The 25,199-nt window shown below is 30.1% G+C and overlaps 1 protein-coding gene across 9 annotated transcripts in view; it reads left to right on the top strand.

Annotated features, from left to right (window-relative positions):
- LOC123265192 overlaps nucleotides 1-25,199 on the top strand; it is a 398,621-nt gene that overhangs the window by 1,275 nt on the left and 372,147 nt on the right. For 2 of the 9 annotated variants that reach the window (XM_044728841.1, XM_044728838.1), the window contains exon 1: nucleotides 9,901-11,779. The exons of 1 other annotated variant lie outside the window; for it this stretch is intronic. The gene's annotated coding sequence lies outside the window, so the exon portion shown is untranslated. Of the gene's footprint in view, nucleotides 1-186; nucleotides 324-9,894; nucleotides 11,780-25,199 lie in introns of those variants that run through there. 6 more of the 9 variants (XM_044728839.1, XM_044728849.1, XM_044728842.1 and 3 more) reach the window with 6 other exon arrangements.

Here is a 25,199-nt window from a genome sequence, read left to right as displayed (position 1 = left end):
GCTAGCCCGTAAATGAAAAAAGCAGTGACCACAAGTGGAAGGCGTGTGGTAGTGTTTGTGCGCTTGTTTGTATACTGTCCAAAGGTTACAGGGTAGTTATGCTGTATATATTGCATATTTACCTTTGCAGTTAGCGGGGAGGATCTATATATATGTGTGTATGTGTAAAAATATATTTACACGTGTTGTACTGGCGATATGCTTACTCCCTTGATTATATATTCCTCGGAATTTAGTGCTTTAGTTAGTGGTTAAGACTGCGTGGGTGCAGACATGTAAGAACAATGACTGGGGATCTTTTAATAATTTACGGGTGATTATTGGTGAGTGACGTGTAATTAGTTGTATGTTTCTTGTTTATTTTAATACAGTAATTTTTCATTGGCTTTTGGTGTTAAGTTTAATGGATCAAGGTTGTTAGATATATTGGATAAGTTTTAAGTATTTTAGTTTAATCAATGAGGAATATAGTATTTCTTGGAGAAAATTTGAATTGGTAATTGGAATTGCGATTTAATTTTAAGTTACTTATACAATATATTTGCCGTAAGAGATATAATATTATTCCAAGTGTTATTATAATTCTTGCTGCAACTTTCTTCCAATTCCTCACCAAATAATTATTTATTTGGTAACTTGCAACTCCACTCTTAAAATTATATGTCAATTTATAAAGAGACTAACGCTTTAATAAAGTAACCTCTGGATTTATTTTAAAGTTCCCGAGTATTCAGACCTTAAGGAAGTTCGAGCGAATCTAATGTAAAAAATAATTTCCAACTTTCACTTTTGAAATTAAGTATACGTATAAATAAATATGTCATTTATCTAATCCCAAAATTTAAAAAAGATTCACCGTTTAGTTACATAGATATTAAATTTAAAAAATCACATATTTTATCTCCTTATACACGGGCTCTTATGGCGGACAAACGCTTTTGTCGTGATTTTAATTATTTATTTAAATATTAACCTCCCAACTTTAATGGATAACAAACTATACACAAGAAACTTGGAATATTGCAAAATATAAAAACAATTTAATAATAATACATTACCGATATAATTTTTGAAATATTTAAAGTCAAATTTTATGTTTGTAACTGGTTTATCGTCAGCCATTTATTCGAATAAAGATTTGACAACATCGCGTCAACAGCTGAGAAAAAAGAAAAGGATAGAAATATAGTTACAGAGAGAGAAATGTTTAACTCACACACTCATCCACGTCTCTGTTATGGGTATAATCAAGCGCGCTATTGCCAAATCTGTTTATTTATTCCGGCAAGTAATAAATACCAAAGTCAATTTATTACTTTACTTAATTAAATAGGTAAAAATCATCAATTATTAAATTGTTTAAATTATTTTAAATTAAAATAAAGAATTTTGACGACTATTGGGAAGACTAAAATTTAAAAAAAAATTTTAACATTATTTTGACTTATTAGTTACGCTCGAACTTCCTTAAAATACTAAAATAAAACGTTATTAACAATTGATAAATGTGTTAGCATAAAACGGAGGTGTTTATTACGTTTAGAGATGTCGAACAAGTGGAACAAGTCGAAAAATCTAACTTTTGTTGATGGTTTTTAATTCCTCGGCATACCGGTCTGTAAGCGAAATACTTTGGACTACTTTCGCCACCTATCTGCTAAACCGGACACTATTTACTGTTGATAAAATTTTTTGAACTAAAATTATCTAAAGTTTAAACTAAAATATTGAATACTGTTGAAATTACGGTTTCTGTCTGCTTAAGGTAGTTGTAGCGTGATAGGCATTTCAACAGAAAATTATGAAATTTTTTTTATTGAAAGATAAATATATTAATAATTCACTACCAAAATTTCAGATCAATTGACCGCACCGTTTTTGAGTAATTAATTTTTGAAATTGCATCTTTTACACGTAGCGGTATAGAGAGATGATAAAGTTAGTATGAAATCTTTGGCCCACTCGAGTGGTATGGAAGATTTCATACTAACTTTACCATCTCTCTATACCTCTACGTGTAAAAGATACAATTTCGAAAATTAATTACTCAAAAACGGTGCGGTCAATTGATCTGAAATTTTGGTAGTGAATTATTAATATATTTATCTTTCAATAAAAAAAATTTCATAATTTTCTGTTGAAATGCCTATCACGCTACAACTACCTTAAGAAAATATTTTCTTCTATAAATCCTTGAAGCTTAAAATTCTTTGTTACTTCCGTGAAATTATTCTAAAATTTTCTTGTTGAAAATTTGAATTTGAAATTAGAATTGCAATTTTATTTTAAGTTACTTACAATATATTTATTGTAAGCAAGAGATATATTATTCCAAGTGTTATTATTATTCTTGCTACAACTTTCTTCCAATTCCTCACTAAACAATTATTTATTTGGCAACTCGCAACTCCACTCTTAAAATTGTATGTCAATTTATAAAGAGACTAACGCTTTAATAAAGTAACCTCTGGATTTATTTTAAAATTCCCGACTATTCAGACCTTAAAACACTAAAAAAAAAACGTTATTAACAATTAATAAATGTGTTAGAATAAAGCGGAGGTGTTTATTATGTTTGGAGATGTCGAACAAGTGGAACAAGTCGAAGAATCTATTTTTTGTTGATGGTAGTTAATTTCTTGGCCCTGCCGGTCTGTAAGCGAAAAACTTTGGACTACTCTCGCCACCTATCTGCTCAACCAGACACTATTTACTGTTGATAAAATTTTTTGAACTAAAATGATCTAAAATCTAAACTAAAATATTGAATACTTAAATATATCAAAAAAACTTCTTATAATTCAAAATATTTCAAGTATTTGAAATAAATAATATTGTTTGTAAATACTCAACCGAATTATTAATTACTATAATTTAATAAAATGAATTTTCCATTTGTAACTCAATTTAAACTTTCATAATAAAAAGTTTTGTTTCACTTTTTTGACGTGCTTTTAATTAAATTCGCGTAAAAAAAAGCCACGAGCGCGCAAATTATAAAAGTAATATTATAATAGATTGAAAAAAAAAAGTTTTATAAATAACCAACTTAAACTTTTATTCAGGACATAAATTTTCTATTATAACTGTATTAAAATAGAATCAATTGACAGGGGAGAAAAAAAAGCATTGCGGAAAAAAGTGTTTGAGATTGTTTGAAAAGCCGGATTTCGAGGACGTAAATTGACGGTTATATAAAGTGTCATCAAGTAGTAGCTTACGGCGGGTGTGTGTAAAGGGGGTGCGATAAATCGGTGAGATGTGGATGATACTACGGTGGTTGTTGGGGCGTTACGTCTTCTGGGAACGCCTGTACTGCACCTCGAGGGGATCCCAAAGTTTTAGTTTTAGCTTTAGTCTAACTCTAAGAAGCAAGGAAGAAGACAAGGACGAAGGGTGAGAGTCCTATTGGTCAAAGGGTAGTTTCAGCTGACGACGCTCTTATTTTTTTATTTATTTCCGTGTTATGGACGCTCGACTTTCCATTTGTTTTATACTTTTTTCAGCTGGCCAATCAATAGATTTCGTAAATTATTTATTGCCAGCAGATCGGGGAAGATTTTAGCTGTAATTTGATTAGAAGATACTTTTTTTATCTTCAGGATTTTTTCCTCAAATTTTAAAGCAAAAATTAATTAATTTTAAATATTTTATTACAAATTGTCATTTTTTTTTAATAAAAAAATGAACGAAAAAGTTTTAATTAGATTAAAAGTTATCAAAAAAAAAAAAAAAAAAAAAAAAAAAAAAAATTTTTTGAAAATTCTATCCAATTAATTTATTTACAAACTCGAAAAAAAAATGAAACTAGATTATATTACCCATGAATTTTTCATAAAATGAAAATATTTAAAATTCAATTTAACTTGATGCACCAAAAAATTGCAATTTAAAAAGTTCAGTATTTAATTTCAGTTAAATTTTTTTATTGAATTACAAAAAAAAAAAATTGCCAGATTTATAAAAATAAATTCTCTGGTGCTTGAATTTTTTCTAAATATTAAAAAAAAAAAAAAATAATAAAAATAAAAAGTTAAAAAAGAAATTATAAATGTTAGTGTAAATTACTCATTAATCATTACCCATCGGGAATAGTAAACTCAACGATGATTACAGACGTGAAAACTTTTTAACGTATAAAAAGTTTTCTCGGTAAACTCCGAATGAGCGGGGAAGCTCGCAAGTTTATAGAACCTCGGGTGGTTCGAGGGATGAAAGTGCGCTCCGGAAATTAGTCTGCAGTTTCCGCAAAGTTGCCAACGAATAATCTATATACTGCTACCAGTGTTTATGCATTCATTATTTAATTCAACTCATAAAATTAAATTCTACTAAAAATCAAAAAGTCATGTTAATTAAATTTATATAAATAAATGTTTGGTTAGCTTTTATTTATGTATTTCTGTTCTTCATTCCTCCGTTTCCTGAAACGGTCAATTGGGTGGTCAATAAATCGGTCGTTTATTGACTTTGAGAATATATTGACGTAGTAATTTGAGTTTAATTACCTGTTTCATTAATTAAATTTCAATAATGTCTTGAAAATTTTGAAACATAGAAATGTCAACTTTTTTTTTAAATCAATTAATTACAAAATTTAATTTGAGAAAATAATTTTGGTCATCTAAATTATTAAAAGAATAAAAAAAATAAGGTCTAGATATATAATCAAGAAATAACCTTGTATCTTATGAACTATTAACATTTTTAAAGATATAAGCTCATTCTGATGTTACACTCATCCATCGAGACCTTTCATTTGAGTACCCACATCAATTTTTCATATATTTTATATATATTATATATTTTACAAATATCATATATATATAAAATATATAAAAAATGCCATGTGGGTATTTAAATGAAAGGTTTCGATGAATGTAACATCGAGATGAGTTTATATCTTTAAAAATATCAATAATTAAAAAATGACCTTGTATCTTGGGAACTATAGACATTTTTAAAGATATAAGCTCACTTCAACACTACACTCATCGAGACCTTTCATTTGAGTACCCACATCAATTTTTCATATATTTCATATATTTATATATATAATATATATGAATATATGAAAAATATATCAAACATACATGTGGGTACTCAAATGAAAGCTCTTGATGAGTGTAACATCGAAATGAGTTTATATCTTGAAAAATATCAATAATTAAGAAATGACCTTGTATCTTGTGAAATATTCACATTTTTGAAGATATAAGCTCATCTTGATGTTACACTCATCGAGACCTTTCATTTGAGTACCCACATCAATTTTTCATAAATTTAATATATATCATATATTATATATATGTAAATATAAAAAATATATCAAAAATGCATGTGGGTACTCAAATGAAAGCTCTTGATGAGTGCAACATCAGGATGAGCTTATATTTTAAAAAATGTCAATAATTAAGAAATGACCTTGTATCTTGTCAACTACTGACATTTTTAACGATATAAGCTCACTCCAACATTACTCTCATTGAGACCTTTCATTTGAGTACTCACATCATTTTTTCATATATTTATATATATTATATATATGAATATATGAAAAATATATCAAAAATGCATGTGGGTACTCAAATGAAAGCTTTTGATGAGTGTAACATCAGGATTAGCTTATATCTTTAAAATTATCAATAATTAAGAAATGACCTTGTATCTTGTCAACTACTGACATTATTAAGGTTATAAGATCACTCTGACATTACACTCATTGAGACCTTTCATTTGAGTACCCACATCAATTTTTCATATATTTTATATATTTATATATATTATAGATATGTATAAATGAAAAATATATAAAAAATGCATGTGGGTACTCAAATGAAAGCTCTTGATAACTGTAACATCAGGATGAGCTTATATCTTTAAAAACGTCAATATTTAAGTCATTAATTTAATAAAGCAAAGTTTTATTCATCAATAGTTCATAAGTTATGGCAGTCACGTAGTGACTGCAAGGTTGCTAGTTATTAAATAATTGATTTTTAAATTACCTAAAAAACTCAAGAATTTATCAATTTTAGAATTTTTCTACTTAAAAATAATTTTTTTTCCTTAAATCAAGTAAATTTTCTCAATAAAATTATTCTAAATTTACAAAGTGAAAAGTCAAATCAAATCTTCTAAAAGTACGTGTTTTGAGCTACAATTATTTTATTATAGCTTAGTTTTAAAGTAAAACTATTAAATTAGAGAGGACTGTTAGCATGTACGAATAAAAACGAACTGTATTTAGTTATGCTGTTTTATTCTGCGTAGACAGTTACAAAAATTTGTGTGTGTAAAATAAGAGATCTTAGAATGAACTGACTTATACAAAAATCTTAGTACAACATTACAACTTAGATTAGGGCGTAAATTTATCAAGCAAAAATAAGGAAAGGGAAAGCAAGCATTATTATTGGTGGAAAAGTACGGACAAATCTAAGGAAGAATATTTTAAGGAAACTATTGGCTAATTAGAGGAATAGAAGGCGGATGTATATTGTCAACTTTAGGCGCAAGAGGGGGTATGAGGTACTGACATCAGGCAAGGACTTGAAGGGACTAATGATTTATGATAGGTTGCGGACTTGCAGGCGTCTAAGCAAAAACTTGCCAAAATATTGTAATTAGAGAAATGTGGGTATTGTAAATATAAAAACTAGCTTAAAAAATAGGGTAATAAAACGTAAATATAAGTGCTAGGCTTAAGCTGTAATATTAGGATTAAGTTATAAATAATCGTAAAACATTTTAGTCTGTATGCTGAAAAATAAGGATTATTTTCTAAATACTTAAAATTCCCAAAGATAGAATGTCTTGGTTAAGGTATACAAACTACAATAGATGGGAAAAACCTACACGGACAGTAAATAATAAATCGAAATACAGCTGTTAAAACTAGAAATTATTTTGAGTATTTAAAAAGTAACCAAATTTATAGCTGTCTGGGTCCTTCAGATAAAGATGACAATGAGTAGAAAAAACCCAGGAAGTTAGTAAATGAACTATGTCAATTATTAATTGTATGTGTAAGAAATTATTGAAAAAAAGTAAAAATTAATCAAATTGAATTGAGACCGAACAGTACGTCCTACATTTCTACCGCAGAGCCCACACTCTAGCCAGTAGTACAAACCGGGTGCAGGTGTACGTGTGTCCAATTGGACCAAGACCAATTAAACGTTGAGCTGGAGCGCTTGAGGGGAATCACAGTGACGTCGCTGACACGTGAGGGGAAGGGTCCCGTTCGCGAAAGAGTAACAGAGACGATTACATAGAAAGTTGGAGTACATTCGTAGATCGGGATAATGGAAGAGTCGGAAAAGGAGAGGGAAAGGAGGGGGAAGCGCAAGGCAGACAAGGATAGAGAGGGGGCAGAAAGTTTAAGTTACGGGTGAAAGCGCTGGAGCTTTTCGTATCGCGTGGAGCTTGAAAGAGACAGCCTGAGAAGTTTTTCCAAGAAAAACTTTGGGTGGGGGACTCGCGAGTCGGGTTGTCTTTTCCCAGCGAACGAGGAATGAGGTCGGCTGACTGCTGACTGGGTTAGAGCGAGAAAACAACTGACAATTCATTGGAGAAGGGAGCTCCGAGCGAAACCTTCAGAGAGAGAGAGAGAGAGAAATTGGATAAAACGGGCTAGTTAGTCTCGAGTTAACGTTAGAGAAGCTGGGACAGATGCATCGATCGGATTCCAGTGTAGAACGGTATGAAAAGCGTCTCTAAGACTCGTGGCAGGAACAACAGAAGACAGAGAGGGAGGAAAAGTTTCCCGAAACGGGAATGAGAGTTCTAAGATGGGAATAAAGTATTTCTTTGTCTTTCTCTATCGTCAGGTCTTTGTCGGTGGATTTTTTGCTCCCCTCTAGAGCTAGATCTAGACTACTGTATTCTAACTCGTGTCTTGTACTTGGTGAGGGCTCTAGGTTCTTGTAAGGAGACTAGGGTGAGAGTAGCGCAAGGGGTAACAGATGAGAGTGGAGTGGGTATTTGTAGAGTTCGCCTTACTGTAAAACTTTGCGAGAACAATTTATTACGGATATACGTGCCATTTAGAGACTCTCAAGTTATTATGACGGAGGAAAGTTTATCAAACTTTTTTTATTTGGATTTTAAAGTTTTCGAGAATTATGTTTATACTGTTACTGTTTTCTCTGTCAGAGAGGAATAAATATTAAGTATACAGGAGAAATTTTGTATTGAGTTAACTTTATTGAATTTTTTTTTATAGAAGCATATTGTGAGTTTGGAGAATATAACAAAGAAATTTTAGCTTAAAGAATTTAGAAAAGAATTTTCTTAAGCAACAGTATTCAATATTTTAGTTCAAAAAAATTTATTAACAGTAAATAGTGTCTGGTTTAGCGGATAGGTGGCGAAAGTAGTGCAAAGTTTTTCGCTTACAGACTGGTAGGCCGAGGAATTAACTACCATCAACAAAAGTTAGGTTTTTCGACTTGTTCGACATCTCAAAACATAATAAACACCTCCGTTTTATGCTAACACATTTATCAATTCTTAATAACGTTTTGTTTTAGTATTTTAAGGTCTGAATAGTCGGGAACTTTAAAATAAATCCAGAGGTTACTTTATTAAAGCGTTAGTCTCTTTATAAATTGACATATAATTTTAAGAGTGGAGTTGCGAGTTGCCAAATAAATAATTATTTGGTGAGGAATTGGAAGAAAGTTGTAGCAAGAATAATAATAATACTTGGAATGATATCTCTTGCTTTCAGTAAATATATTATTAGTAAAAATTAAATTACGATTCTATTTTCAAATTTTTATACTTTTGAAAAGCCACTTTTACCACCCAATTTTTTTTCCTACTTTCCACGCACGTTATTTGTGTCCCGCACGAGTCGCCCTCGCGGTACACGACAGGAGAGAGGGACGTTAAATTTTCATGGTAACGGTAATCGATTCACCACCGGCTGGTACACACTCGAAGATGGCCGTAGGTCATGGACTCGAGTCAACTGAACTGCCTGGCAAATAGAAATAACACACCCGGGTTTTACAAACCGAGCATCAGCCTCCCACACACGTTCTCTGACACACAGATAAGACCAGAAGCAGATTAAAAGTCGCTTCTCCTACCACCCAGCTTTCTCCCTCCCTATCCTCGAATCTAGTTTATCAAATGGGCCGATGCTGGACAAACTGTTTGCTTCTCTCTAAAAAATGGCAGAGGAAAAAAAAGCAAAAAATGTTCGACAGAAATGAAATGAAATAGGAAAAGTTGAAAGAAGAAAAGTAATGGGACAAACTTTTCGGATAAATTTATTTCTATCCAGAGGACAGGATTGACAGATTTGATTTGAAAGTATAACATCCACTTGTTACTTCAGTGGACAGTTAGTTTGCCATCGAGTTAGAGTAGCTCGGAGTTTAAGTTTCGGGTGGAAGTTTTCCAGAGAAGGAGGAATAGAGGAATAGAGAACGAGAGGAAGAGGAAGGGGTTGGAGTGAGTTTGGGATGGCGCAATTGTATAGCAGTGATAGATAAAGAGATAAAGTGTGACAAGAGATGGAATACACTTGGCGTAGCCCGTTGCCAGGGCAATGAATCGCAGATTGACGCAGGCGTCAGGAGATTGTCGGTGCGCATCCGCTTCATCTGTCTTTTCCGTGTTTCACCCTCTGTCATTCCCCCTTAAGCTCTATTCATCTTTATCTCCATATAAATACAAAGATAAACATAAATACAAATAAAAAGACACATCAGTCAAACACTCTAGCAAGAAAAATAAAACTTTTAAAGTTTTGTTCCCTTCGGGGAAAAAACCAGGAGGCACTTGTACAAAACTTTTCCCAGCCAAAGTGTTAGAAAAGAATGAAAAGTTTATAAAACTTTCAAGGAAGGGGCCGAACTTCTTTCCGAGTTTTTACTTAAAAAGTAATAGGACTAGTGCTCGCAGTTCCTCCTTTAACACCGTCATCTTAGCTAGAGCAGCAGCAGTAGGGTGTTTGGAATTCCGCGGCGCGTCGGGTAAACTTTGGTGGCAGTTTTGCCAGCGAGGTAGCCGTAGGAACTGAACGAAGAGGGGGAAGAGCGAATAAGCTGAGTGGCTTGGAACGCGCCGGCAGTTCCCGCTAAGCGGCCGCCACGGCTGGAACTACAGGCTGCGTGCGATTCGCGCGAGTGGTGGGAGCATGGGAATCCCTTAGCGCGAGTGGGGACACGCGGCAAATTTGAATCTTCCGAGTGATAGTCCTTTAATCTGCTTTCTAATTCACTGGACTGTCATTTATGATACTAATAAAATCAGTGATGGCATAACTAAACACTGAATTGGATGGATCCGTTGCAAAAAGCTTCAACCAAGTTTTGATGCATCCAAACAAGATTATTAAAGTTAACTGTCTCGTAAGCTTTTTATCTAAAAGAAGTCTGTCGCTTCGCCCCTAGTGAGATATTGATTTCCCTTAGCTGACTCCCACGAGGGTCTCAATCCTTCTCTCTTTCTCCTGTGAGGCAGCATCACCACCAGCCGGCACGCGGCTCCTCGGCCGCTTTCACTTTGCCGGAGAACGCGCATTATTATCTTGCTATACATGTAGTTGTCGCTAAACATAGATATATACATTAGTGGGTGGTGGGCTGTTATAAGTTTACTCACATTTGTCTGGTGCGCCTGCCCAGGAAAACCCCACGGCACGCGACTTTACAATGATCTACTTAGAGTTAAAGTGCTTACCAAGTCTGTTTGTTAAACTCCTCAAGATTCCAATTTTTATACCGTTTATATCGATTGTTCTGCATTTGGATCTAGTCTTTGTGTAAGCTCTAATCATTACTTATTTACAGTTGGTAAATTATTTAGTGTTTGCAAACACCAATGTGGATTTACGCGCCTTGATTTCAACCAAAGTTACGGTAATCTAACTTGGAAATTAAACACAAATGTAGAAGCTTAAATTTCAAACTTTTGAGTGGAGGTGTTACATTTGTTGCTTTTTTTTTTTGGATTAAAGGATCATTTAAGGACTCGAGTGCTTGATTTCATCCAAAATTACGGTAATCTAACTTGAAAATTAAACACAAATGTAGAAGCTTAAATTTCAAACTTTTGAGGGGGGTGTTACATTTGTTGCATTTTTTTTGGATTAAAGGAACGTTTAAGGACTCTAGTGCTTGATTTCATTCAAAGTTACGGTAATCTAACTTGTAAATTGAACATAAATGTAGAAGATTGAATTGCAAACTTTTGAGGGGAGGTGTTACATTTGTTGCATTTTTTTTGGATTAAAGGAACATTTAAGGACTCTAGTGCTTGCGACAAACTTTGGAAACTTTTTAAGTGAAGCACGTGCCTTTATATGGACAATATTTTGATAACAGAAAAGCACACTGCTAAGCGGTTTATTTTTGAACACGAATTCGCTTGACCAATTCCACGTGGAGCTTTTAATAACAGATTGACACGCTAACTGTGGTGTCAACAGGCAATTTTAGGGGAATTGGGTTTTGTTTTTTTGGTTCGATGAATTTTGTTAAATGTGCAGGTGTTTCAATTGAGGTGAAAGAGTGAAGGGTGATTTATTGGGGTGGATTTAAACGATACGCAATAGTGAAGGATATTGTGCACGCCAGTGAAAGCTACAATGACATTGGACTTGAGATAACAAACAACTGAATGCAAAAGCTCCACTTTTGGGTGTCGATGTCGGTTGTTGTGGGGGCGGCTCTGTTGTGGGGAAGTTACTCAGAGACAATTGTTAGTGCTGGGTGAACGTGACACGCGGGATAACGGTCAGCTGATCGAGTTTGTTTTCCAAGTACGGATACTTTTTTTTATTGGTTGAGAAATGGTGATTTATTTGAGAAAATTGTTTAGGCAATTTTTTTTTTTTTTTGGTTAAAAATGGTCTGGATAAAAATTTTTTTATTTAATTTTTTAAAAATAATAAAAAAATAATTAGCTAAAAGGTACATAGTAAAAAATTTTGCGTCGTTGCGTCAAAAAATTTTGAGTTAAAAATTTTTGTGTTAAATATTTAACATAAAAATTTTAAACATCAAATTTTTTGACGCAATGACGCAAAATTTTTTACTGTGTCCTTTAAGGGTTACAAGTTCTACAAATTAGCACACACACACACACAAATAAAATATTTATAAATACAAATAACAGTTCTTCTGTTTTATAACAAAATATTTGGTAAATTTTAGTAACTTGGCTCTTCAATCTTAAAACTAATTACAATAAATTTAAATAATATTTAAGATTAAAGTGTTGAATAAATAGTTAAGCTACAATCGTTGTGTGTCTTGTAACCCTTAAACTCAACAAAAGTATATTTTAGTGAGACTAAACGAGTGTTTGGTTACTTTTGGACTTTTAATTGTGTCAATGCAGTAGATCAGAATTATTTTGCCCGTTTAATAAACATTTTAAATCGTAAGTGTCACTTTTATTCGACAGATTCCGAGTTAGTCTTTTCAACATAAATTTCGTGTTGATTTAAACGCAACATCAAGTGTTATTGTCGTCTAACAGCTTGTTCAAAAAATAACAAAGCTAGCGTTAATTTCACACTAAAATACTTAAACTTTCCATGTAGCATTTCTGCCGCTGGATAAATTTAAAAGTTTTTGAATTATAAAGGCCATTTTTGATCCAAAAATATTTTCTATTGAAATTATAAAAATTTAAGGAAGTTCGAGCGTAACTAATGAATCAAAATAATGTTAAAATTTTTTTTTAATTTTAGTCTTCCCAATATTCGTCAAAATTCTTTATTTTAATTTAAAATAATTTAAACAATTTAATAATTGATGATTTTTACTTATTTAATAAAGTAAAGTAATAAAATGACTTTGGTATTTATTACTTGCCGGAATAAATAAACAGATTTGGCAATAGCGCGTTTGATTATACCCATTACAGAAACGTGGATGAGTGTGTGAGTTAAACATTTCTCTCTCTGTAACTATATTTCTATCCTTTTCTTTTTTCTCAGCTGTTGACGCGATGTTGTCAAATCTTTATTCGAATAAATAGCTGACGATAAACGAGTTACAATCATGAAATTTGACTTTAAATATTTCAAAAATTATATCGGTAATGTATTATTATTAAATTGTTTTTATATTTTGCAATAATCCAAGTTTCTTGTGTATAGTTTTTTATCCGTTAAAGTTGGGAGGTTAATATTGAAATAAATAATTAAAGTCTCGACAAAACGTTTGTCCGCCATAAGAGCCCGTGTATAAGGAGATAAAATATGTGATTTTTAAAATTTAATATCTAAGTAACTAAACGATGAATCTTTTTTTAATTTTGGGATTAGATAAATTACGTATTTATTTATACGTATACTTAATTTCTAAGCTCAAAGTTGGAAATTATTTTTTACATTAGATTCGCTCGAACCTCCTTAAGACACTTTATTTCTTTAATTTAGTTTTTTTATAAATTTTTCAAATGAATCTCATATTTTCAGCACATAATTTGAATTAGTACCTTTTAATTTAATTTATAGTAATTAAATAAAATAAAATAACAAAAAATTTACAAAATTCAAAAGATAAGCATTTAAATAAAAAATTAGCAAGCAAAGCTAATTAACTTGTCATTATGTAATTAAATGTTGTTGTTATATTGTTCTTTAAATAGCTAGCAGTTGTTGCCGGCTTTTAGAATTATTCTTGCGTCTCATCCTTTAGAAACATCTCAGAGACCCTTACGGAATAATTCCCGGGGTTTCATTTATATTCTTCCTTAAAATAAAAATAAAACTGCATTTTTTCTATTATAAAACCCTTTTGTTCGTAAATTTATTCTAAAAGTCTGGGGCTTAAAAATTTATTTATTAAAAATTTTTTACCAAGTGTTAATTAGTGTTGCAAACAATTCGTCAAGTGTTTTACAGAGGGGTTAGTTAACCACTATGGAGCGCTGTCGAGAATCCAATCGTGTGGTATAATAGCTGAGCTAAACTACGAGGTAAACTATTGGGAAAACTTTATCGGAAGTCCGTTGAGCTAGAGTTGGTGTTGGTTCAGAGAAGGGAGGAGGAGGAGGAGGGATGAGGTGTGTGTTGGAGCTAGAGTTTAAAGTTGAAGCAGGAGGATAGAAGGAGTTTCAAGTTTAAGGGGAAAGGGGAGAAGAGCTTCGAGATGCGGCTCTGGGGATGAGTTACATAAAGGGGTTGAAAGCATTAGTCTATGAGCAAGACAAAAGTCAATTGATTAAATCGCTGAGTCTTCTTTTTAATATATTCAATTATTTATTATTTTATATTAATTTATTTTTAATTAATTATTTTACTATTTATTATTTCGTTAAAATGTTGAGAATTGCGGAAAGTTAACTCGGAAGATAAAATTTATTATGTATAGAGGGATAAAATAATTTTCATCTGCGACAGAAATGATATCGTATTTTGTCAAACGAGCAATTCCTTTTTATCGCTTGACCAAGAAAATTTTCCTTGCATTTTTCTGATACTTTGTACGAGTAGTCAGTTATTTTCCTTCTTTTTTCATAGATTTTCATTCTGTCGTTGGTTTAAAATCTGTAATATACTGAAATTCTGCGGAGCTATCGGATATTTTTCTGTTCCATCTTTTAATAAACTATGATATGAATTCATTTTTGGGGATTTGTTTTTTGAATTAGTTATTTTTTTGGCAACTATGCAATATTAAGAAAACAGAGCGTAAATATATCTAATAAATAAAAGAAAACATTTTATTTCTTTCATTATAAAAAAACTTATTTAAATGTAAGTATTTATTCAGCTTGTAAACACTCTAGCCGCCAAAATATTTCACGTGTTGACACCGGATTTTTTTTATTAGCTTCAAAATGCCTCCAAGTGGAAGCATGTTCAATATGGCGGTCTAATTCGGTGTCGTTTAATTATAATGAATAAAAAACTAAAGCTTCTGTATCTTTGTACAAATAAAGTTTAGCCTCAGGCCGCTTGGAGGCGTTATTAATCAGCTGATTTATAGTTTTGAAATTATAGCGAAAAATTTGAAATTAGAATAACCTTATTACTTGTTTAATTATTCTTACAATCTAAGTGCTTACGACGCAAACATTTTTTCTTTTTTTCCTTTTTTCTGATCAATTATCGAGGATAATTTTTTTTTTTCGTTTTACTCTATAAGTCAGCACTACAATTTTTTATTACAAATTGAATTTGTGTTACGAGGCGTGTAATTTGGATTTTCTAAACTTTTTTTACAAATTTACAGAAGTATCAACCGTATAAGTTTAAAAAAACACCATTTTTCCGTCTGTATAACCTTGAAATCGTTTTTCTTTAGAAACGCGCCATAATTTTAATCTTATTAAGTCACTTAAGGAGATCCAAGTACCCTTTAAGTGTATTTCGCGTGGATCCCAATAAAGAAACTCTTTTTTTTCAATATTATCGAATAATACCGCCTATGTGATTTCAAATTTCGCGCGCTACTAATGCGCCATCTATGTACGTCATTTCCGGCGTTGCCAACCGCGAAATACAAAAAATTATTAGAAAAACTTTATTTTAACGCTGAAATCTTAAAAAATTATTATTTTTTTTCTTTTTCAAGAACTTTCTTCTATTTTTTATCTTAATAATAGTTATTGCAATCAGTATCAATTTTTTTTAATCACTAAAAATTACAATTTTCAAACCTAATTATTTGATTAAATCCCGGAAAGTTACTGTTTTTTAATTTTCTTAATTATTAGGCTATGTAGATTGCATTTAGAAATTTTCAGGAAGTTTTAAAAATTTTACTACTTCGCGTGGATTTTCTTGAATCACAAAAACTGCTATATTCTTACTTGTGTCAAATCTTCCAAATAAAAATCTCTAAAAAAAGAAATTAATCAAAAAAGTTGACAATAATTAAAAATATTAATTTAATAGTTGTCTAATCTTGGTCTTTGTCTGTTAATCTCAGTCTTTATCTCGGCTATCATTCTCCCTTTAGTTTAGCGGGACTGTGGGCATTATCGAAGCAAGCGCGACTAACTTTGGCTCGTAAACTCCGGGTCTTGAGGGCGGAATTATTTTCCAAGTAAAGAACTGTGGAGTAAGCGAGCAGGAGAGTTTGCGAATGAAAGTTTTTCGACGGCGAGAGTAAGCGAGTAAGCGGGTGAGTGAGGAAGGATAAAGTCTGCGCGGTGGTGAAGCGCTTAAAAAGTTTTCTCCAGTCTTGGACGAACTTGGAAAGAGAAAGAGAAACTTGTTCTGTTCTCTCTTTCTACCTTTACAAGTAATAAGGTCGAGACACGAGAGAAAGAATGAGGTATATATCTATATCCAGATGTATAACTTTACCTATCGGCCGCCGGCGGGGGGTGTGACGACGTAGCGGTTAAGTGGCCGGGGAACTTTGGTAAAACTGAAAAGTTAATTTCGTCCTGTTAAATTACTCGAGCGCTTGGGCATTAAACTTGCTAAAGTTTCCCAGATGACTGAAATACGTACTTTTAATACCATCCCTCCTATTCCTCCCCCTTCTTCTTATCATCTTTTTTTGCTCACTGGTTCTGAGCTTTCTTCAATACTTGATACTTGTATTGATCTTTGTCTCAATTAAAAGCATACAAAAAATTTTATTGGGACAATACAAAACATGTGGCAATAAATTAATCTATTATTAGGAATGAAAAATCATGTGCAATAATTATAAAGTTTAGGTTATAAGTTATAACGAAAAAGTTTTGGTGTAACAGAATATTGTACACGGAAAAAAGTAAACGGTAATATTCACTCGGATTCCGGTTAATTTTTATAGTTTCAAACAGTAAAAATTGCCATTTCAATATATAGTTGATATTTTGAGGAGAAGGGGAACTCAGATGAAAGAGAAGGGGGTCTCACTCTGGGAGAATTTAACATTTGAAACAGTAAAAATTATACTTTTAAAATATACATTTTACCAGTTCAAGTAAGTCAATAATTACAGTTTGATTTTTAGCGTTGCGTTTAAAATTTACCATTTCACTTTGTAAGTATTGACGTTGCTTGTATTGGAAATTTACTAACTTTATTTTATACTCTTTACATATCATAAGATCATTTTTTAGGTACGAAATGATAAATTTCAAAGTCTGAATTTTTAATTATTATACTTTAACATTTTAGACATTTACATATCAAATATTACTGTTTGAAATAGTATTTTCTTCCATGTAAAGAGTAAATTTTAATGTTTAAATTGTAAATATTATAAAGTGAATAGTAAAATCACGATTTTACTGTTTGAAATGGTAATTTTTAGTAGTTGATCATTACTTATTATAAATCGACTGTTATTAATTACAGTTCACTTTTTTCCGTGTACAGCGTTGGATAATTAGATTAACCAAATCAAGAAACTAATTTATGAAGGAAATTTAAGGAAAAATTCACACTGAAAAAAGTGAACTGTAATATTCACTTGGATTCCGGTTAATTTTTATAGTTTCAAACAGTAAAGCGGACATCGGGGTGCCAAAAATATAAATATTACAGAACTTAATGTAGAAAGTATAAAAGCCACAATTTATAATTTAATATCCAAAATAAGTGATTAGTAGCTGTCACTATAGTAAATAACGACTCTTTCATCTTAAAAAATTACAGTTTCAAACAGTAAAAATTGCCATTTCAATATATAGTCCATATTATGAGGAGAAGGGCAACTCAGATCAAAGAGAAAGGGGTCTTACTCTGGGAGAATTTAACATTTGAAACAGTAAAAACTATACTTTTAAAATATACATTTTACCAGTTCAAGTAAGTCAATAATTACAGTTTGATTTTTAGCGTTGCGTTTAAAATTTACCATTTCACTTTGTAAGTATTGACGTTGCTTATATTAGAAATTTACTAACTTTATTTTATACTCTTTACAATCATAAGATCATTTTTTAGGTACGAAATGATAAATTTCAAAGTCTGAATTTTTAATTATTATACTTTAACATTTTAGACATTTACATATCGAATATTACTGTTTGAAATAGTATTTTCTTCCATGTAAAGAGTAAATTGTAATGTTTAAATTGTAAATATTATAAAGTGAATAGTAAAATCACGATTTTACTGTTTGAAATGGTGATTGTTAGCAGTTGATCATTACTTATTATAAATCGACTGTTATTTATTACAGTTTACTTTTTTCCGTGTAGTTAATCCAAAAAAATATTTTAGTTGAATGAATGAATCGATTTGTTTAAGGAAGTTCGAGCGTAACTAATGAGTCAAAATAATGTTAAATTTTTTTTTAAATTTTAGTCTTCCCAATATTCGTCAAAATTCATTATTTTAATTTAAAATAATTTAAACAATTTAATAATTGATGATTTTTACTTATTTAATAAAGTAAAGTAATAAAATGACTTTGGTATTTATTACTTGCCGGAATAAATAAACAGATTTGGCAATAGCGCGTTTGATTATACCCATTACAGAGACGTGGATGAGTGTGTGAGTTAAACATTTCTCTCTCTGTAACTATATTTCTATCCTTTTCTTTTTTCTCAGCTGTTGACGCGATGGTGTCAAATCTTTATTCGAATAAATAGCTGACGATAAACGAGTTACAAACATAAAATTTGACTTTGAATGTTTCAAAAATTATATCGGTAATGTATTATTATTAAATTGTTTTTATATTTTGCAATAATCCAAGTTTCTTGTGTATAGTTTTTTATCCGTTAAAGTTGGGAGGTTAATATTTAAATAAATAATTAAAGTCTCGAGAAAACGTTTGTCTGCCATAAGAGCCCGTGTATAAGGAGATAAAATATGTGATTTTTAAAATTTAATATCTAAGTAACTAAACAGTGAATCTTTTTTAAATTTTGGGATTAGATTAATTACGTATTTATTTATACGTATACTTAATTACAAAGCTTAAAGTTGGATATTATTTTTTACATTAGATTCGCTCGAACCTTAAATAGATTGTTATATTAGGATAACAAAAAATTATCTGCTGGTTCAACATAAGCTAGTCTGTTGGTATAATAGATTTTATTGAAATTACTAGATTATTATTGACAAATCACTAATTATTTTGTTAGTTAAATTTACTCAAAAACATTTTTCCAAGACAATAAACTAGATTTTCAAACTCGGAGTTGGATTTAGAGCTTCAAGAGCTACTAACTCTGCAACAGAAAAGTTTTTGAGCCCATTAAACTTTAATATAACAGAAACTTCCAGGGATAGCCTTTAGAGTCAACCATATCCAGGATTTTTGAATTGTTACAGTAATAAAAAAAATTTTAAATTATAAATTTAATCACAATTTTTGAAAAAACCTTTTTTTAATTTTACAAATATTTTTGGCAACAGAATCACTTTGTTACGGCAACAAAATGAGCCGAATAAGGTTGCCAAATTATTTTTTCCCAAAAAAAATATTATTAAAACAGCAGATTAATTTAGCAACAATCTGGTTTGTTATTACAACTTGACTAATGTTTGTTTAAAAAATTAATGAAATTGTCGCTATAAGTATACTCATTTGTTACTACAATATATTTTTTGTTATTTTAATTTTAATTGGGTAAATTTATGATGTAACAGTTGAAAACTTTTAACGCGTTAATTTCATTGAAATTTTTTTGTTACAAAGTAACGTATTTTCTCCGTCTTTCTTATATTACCATTCGGGCGGTCTATTCAGTTTCTCTACTACTTGCCCCGACAGAGAGCCACAATCGCGCGAAACTTGTCTGAAATTGATTTCACTTCGTTTAATTCTTGGGCGATGTTCCAATTCCAATAAAAATACTGAGCAAAAAATATAATCTCGATTGGAGCTGAAAAATTTCATCTTTTGTTAACTTTTCTTACGCGTCTTTTTTTTTTCTTCAAGCTCGAGGGCTTATTGTTGAATTACAATAATTCAAGCTGTAAAAAGTATAAAATTTTTAATGGCAGATTAATTCTATGCAAGTCAAGTTTTTTTTTGTGAAATTCAATGTTTGATTTTTAGATTTTTTTCTGGTAAAAAAAAATTTATTTATTCGCTCATTAAAAATAAAGTCTCTTGTTATACATTCTAAAAAATTTCTCTTTCTAGATTTATGAATGACCTTTTAATAAAAACATTAAAATTAACTATTATTAAATTACTAAATGAATTTTACCTTAATTATTTAAAGTAATATCTTTTATTCGTATATCATCTTAAATAATATTTAAATTTATATTCCGAGCTTGTCGTCCATTAAAACTTTTAAAATCAATATTTCCCATTATTCTTTAATTCTCCGTTTTAGGGTCAGCTATATTTATTAAAAGAAGTTTAAGAAGTTAGTCAAGTCTTGGTAAAGAAAAAAAAATAATTACTTTTATTTCTTATCAGATTACCAAAAAGTTTATTTAAAAAATCAGTGATAAAAAATTCGTAATCAAAATTGTTACTTGTTGAGATAAAAACTTTTTTTTATTAAACAAATTACGTTAACTTTAGTTAATTAACTCATAAAACTATCCATATAATTTCGTTAGAAACTTCAAATAATCTGGGGCATGTAAAAATAATTAGATACTTTAGTAATTACGGAATTAATCCGATTAAATTTAGCGTATAATTACCGCAACTAGAATTCTCTTTGCGCTAAAAAATGTTGGAATGCATCATAAATATTTTCTATCCAGAAATAGTGTTTTAGTGATCTTTTGTATTCTGAATAAATTAATTTCAAATAAAAGAAGAGACTTCAATTTAAATAATGCGCGATTTGATTCAGTCATTAGTTAAAAAAAAGCTTTAGATAAATCATCACTTAGCGAGACTTGTGATTCATTTTTATAGTATTTATCACTCGAATAAAAAAACTATTTAAAGTACTTTAATAATTCATCAAAATTTTTAAATCAACAGAATTTTGCTTTATAAGTTACAATTAAAAAAAAAAAAATTAAATCTGCATTTTGAGGCGTGCAATATGGATTTTTTGATCTTTTTACATGTTTAAAGTCGTTCTAACCCTCTAATTTTTCTTAGAAATCATTTTACCGTCCGTATAACTGCCAAATGGTTTGTTTTTTAAGTAGAAAGTGTTTATCTTGACTGTAAACACTCTAGCTGATAAAATATTTCACGTATTGACACCGGATTTTTTTTACTAGCTTCAGAATGTCTCCGAGTGGAACCCTATTGAATATGGCGGTCTAATTCGGCGTCGTTTAATTATAATTAATAAAAAACTATAAGCTTGTAGTCTTTTGTGAGGTTTTTTACAAGTTTATAGTAGTTCTAATCCTTTAATTTTTCTTAAAAATCATTTTACTGTCTGTATAACTGGTTTTTTTCAAGTAGAAAATGTTTATCTTGACTGTAAACACTCTAGCCGCCAAAATATTTCACATATTGACACCGGATTTTTTTTATTAGCTTCAGAATGTCTTCGAGTGGAACCCTATTCAATATAGCGGTCTGATTTGGCGTCGTTTAATTATAATTAATGAAAAACTAAAAGCTTGTGTCTGTATCTTCACACAAATAAAGTTTAGTCTCAGGCCGCTTGGGGGCGTTATTAATCAGCTGATTTATAGCTTAGAAATATCTTTAATATGACCCCCATGAAAAAAAATATAAAAAATATATGAATATGTAAAAAATATGTATAATAAATATATTTTTAATAATTAACTTTTGGCCGATTTTCATATATATTTTATATATTTTAAATATATTTTAAAATACATAAAAAATACATAGCTGAAAATATAAAAAAAATATATTTTGAATATATCTAAAATATAGTTGAAATATATAAAAAATAAAATTGTAATTAGTTTAATTTATTATTTTTTTTTAATTATTCAATTTTTTTTTCTCTAATTTTTTTTACATCTATTTTATTTCTTTTATTTATTTCAATTCTATAAAAAAATCAAATTAAATTAATTTAATTTATTATTATTTTTATCGATTTTTCATTTATTAATTTTTTTTTCTGAAATTTTTTTTACATTTATTTTAATTTTATAAAAAAAAAAAAAAAACATAATTCAGGAACAATTTTTATTGAAATCAAAGAGTATTAATTATAAATTATAATTAATCAAATTAATTATAATTTTTTATGAAATTATTCATCGACGTCCATTTCACTTTCGAAAAAATATATTTTTTTTTCATGGGTGACCTTGAAAATTGATCCGCGTTTTGAGTCGTAAAAAAATAAAAATAAAACAATTCATTTGAGCAATAAAAAATTGACGTGTGATCTCTAGATTGAAGATTATAAGTGAAGCATTTATTAACTGACAGATAGATTCGATATTGGAAATGCAGTGAGAATGAAAATGACATTATAAAAAAGGTCATACTCGGAAATTCAGAGTAGGAGTTTAACAGTAATAAATGCAAGTTGATATCGCAGATAGATTGAAACAAAGTTACTGGTATTTGTGTGATTTCGAAGCTTTGTTAAAGTGTATACATCAGATAGAGGTCGTGAAGCGGCTGCTCGAGAGCTGGATTGTGGTAGTGGTGCTGAGAGCTTTGAGTTAAAAAGAAAAAAGTAAAGCTCCAAGCACGAATGAACGTATACGAGAAACAAACGAGAACGAAAGAGTACGAGAACGATAAAATGAAAATATATAAAAGTTGAAAAGAGAAACAAGAGGGGAGAGTATAGTTGCTGTGAATTTCCTCTGTCTCTCTTGCTCCCCGCACTGTTTCTCCTTGTCTCGGAAAACTTTCCGGTGATGAGCTTTGTTGGTCGTTTCCCCAGCAGGACGGAAAAGTTAAATGCGAAAGTTTTACCCGATATCCAAAGTGTGCGGCAGCGAAGCTACCCCCGCTTCCAACATTAAAAAAATAATCATAACAAAAAGGGAAAGAAATGATAAAAACAGTATTGTATGCACGCAGTTGCCTAGAGTTTCTCAATTACAATTGCTCTTGTTTATTGTCGTGGTTTCTTTTTTTCCTTTTTTTGCTCTTTTATCATATCCGGTAAGCAACCACTTTAATTCAATTTATTCAACTTATTTATTTGCGATATCATTCAATGGTAAATACGCAATTCAATTATTTACTTTTAATTATCAAAATTGATTCGCTTTTATCTTAAAACTGCTCCTATGGTAATAAAAGTGTAATAATGTCAAAAAAATATGAAGCGCAATCAAATCTGCTTAAAGAAACATTTTTTTTACTATAAAAAAACTAATTTAAAAGGAATTAGAATGTAAGTATTCATTCTGGTTGTAAACACTCTAGCCGCTAAAATATTTCACGTATTGACACCGGATTTTTTTTATTAGCTTCAAAATGATCCCCATTAAAGCCCTATTCAATATGGCGGTCTAATTCGGTGTTGTTTAATTATAATTAATAAAAAACTAAAGCTTCTGTATCTTTGTACAAATAAAGTTTAGTCTCAGGCCGCTTGGGGGCGTTATTAATCAGCTGAGATAGTTTTAACGCATGCGCCTTTTTTTTTATCATTTGAGCAAGAAATGCCGCGAAAAATTTGAAATTAAAATAACCGTACTACTTGTTTAATAATTTTTACAACACGATCAATTTATTCCTTATTTATTTGCGATATCATTTAATGATTAATACGCAATACAATTATTTACTTTTAATTATCAAAATTTATTCGTTTTTATTTTTAAAACTGCTCTTATAGTAATAAAAGTGTAATAATGTCAGAAAAACATGAAGCGCAAACACCTCTGCTTAATGAAACATTTTTTTCATTATAAAAAAACTAATTTAAAAGGAATTAAAATGTAAATTAGTTTGTAAGTATTCATCCTGGTTGTAAACACTTTAGCCGGCAAAATATTTCACGTATTGACACCGGATTTTTTTTATTAGCTTCAGAGTGATCCCCAGTAAAGACCTATTCAATATGGCAGTCTAATTCGGTGTCGTTTAAATATAATTGATAAAAAACTAAAGCTTTTGTATCTTTCTGTAGATTTCTGTAGCTTTCTGTATCTTTGTACAAATAAAGTTTAGTCTCAGGCCGCTTGGGGCGTTATAAATCAGCTGTTATAGTTTTAGCGTATGCGCCACTTTTTTATCATCTGAGAAAGAAATGCCGCGAAAAATTTGAAATTAAAATAACCTTACTACTTGTTTAATTATTTTTACAACACGATCAATTTATTCAACTTATTTATTTGCGATATCATTTAATGATTAATACGCAATCCGATTATTTACTTTTAATTATCACAATTTATTCGTTTTTATTTTTAAAACTGCTCTTATAGTAATAAAAGTGTAATAATGTCGGAAAAACATGAAGCGCAAACGCTTCTGCTTAATGAAACATTTTTTTCATTATAAAAAAACTAATTTAAAAGGAATTAAAATGTAAATTAGTTCGTAAGTATTCATTCTGGTTGTAAACACTCTAGCCGCTAAAATATTTCACGTATTGACACCGGATTTTTTTTATTAGTTTCAAAATGATCCTTAGTAAAGCCCTATTTAATATGGCGGTCTAATTTGGTGTCGTTTAATTATAATGAATAAAAAACTAAAAGTTTCTGTATCTTCGTACAAATATAGTTTAGTTTTAGGCCGCTTAGGGGCGTTATTAATCAGCTGAGTTGTAGTTTTAGCGCATGCGCCTCTTTTTTATCACCTGGGCAAGAAATGCCGCGAAAAATTTGAAATTAAAATAACATTACTTGTTTAATTATTCTTATAACCCAAGTGCTTACGACACAAACATTATTTCTTTTTTTCCTTTTTTCTTATCAATGATCAAGGATAATTTTTTTTCCGGTATATTTTATAAGTCAGCACTACAATTTCTTATTAAGGAAGTTCGAGCGTAACTAATGAGTCAAAATAATGTTAAAATTTTTTTTTTAATTTTAGTCTTCCCAATATTCGTCAAAATTCTTTATTTTAATTTAAAATAATTTAAATAAATCAATAATTGATGATTATTACTTATTTAATAAAGTAAAGTAATAAAATGACTTTGGTATTTATTACTTGCCGGAATAAATAAACAGATTTGGCAATAGCGCGTTTGATTATACCCATTACAGAGACGTGGATGAGTGTGTGAGTTAAACATTTCTCTCTCTGTAACTATATTTCTATCCTTTTCTTTTTTCTCAGCTGCTGACGCGATGTTGTCAAATCTTTATTCGAATAAATAGCTGACGATAAATGAGTTACAAACATAAAATTTGACTTTGAATGTTTCAAAAATTATATCGGTAATGTATTATTATTAAATTGTTTTTATATTTTGTA

This window comes from Cotesia glomerata, linkage group LG5 (assembly GCF_020080835.1).
Source record: "Cotesia glomerata isolate CgM1 linkage group LG5, MPM_Cglom_v2.3, whole genome shotgun sequence".
In the NCBI taxonomy this organism is placed as follows: domain Eukaryota; kingdom Metazoa; phylum Arthropoda; class Insecta; order Hymenoptera; family Braconidae; genus Cotesia; species Cotesia glomerata.
This window is presented reverse-complemented; position numbering and strand designations above follow the sequence as displayed.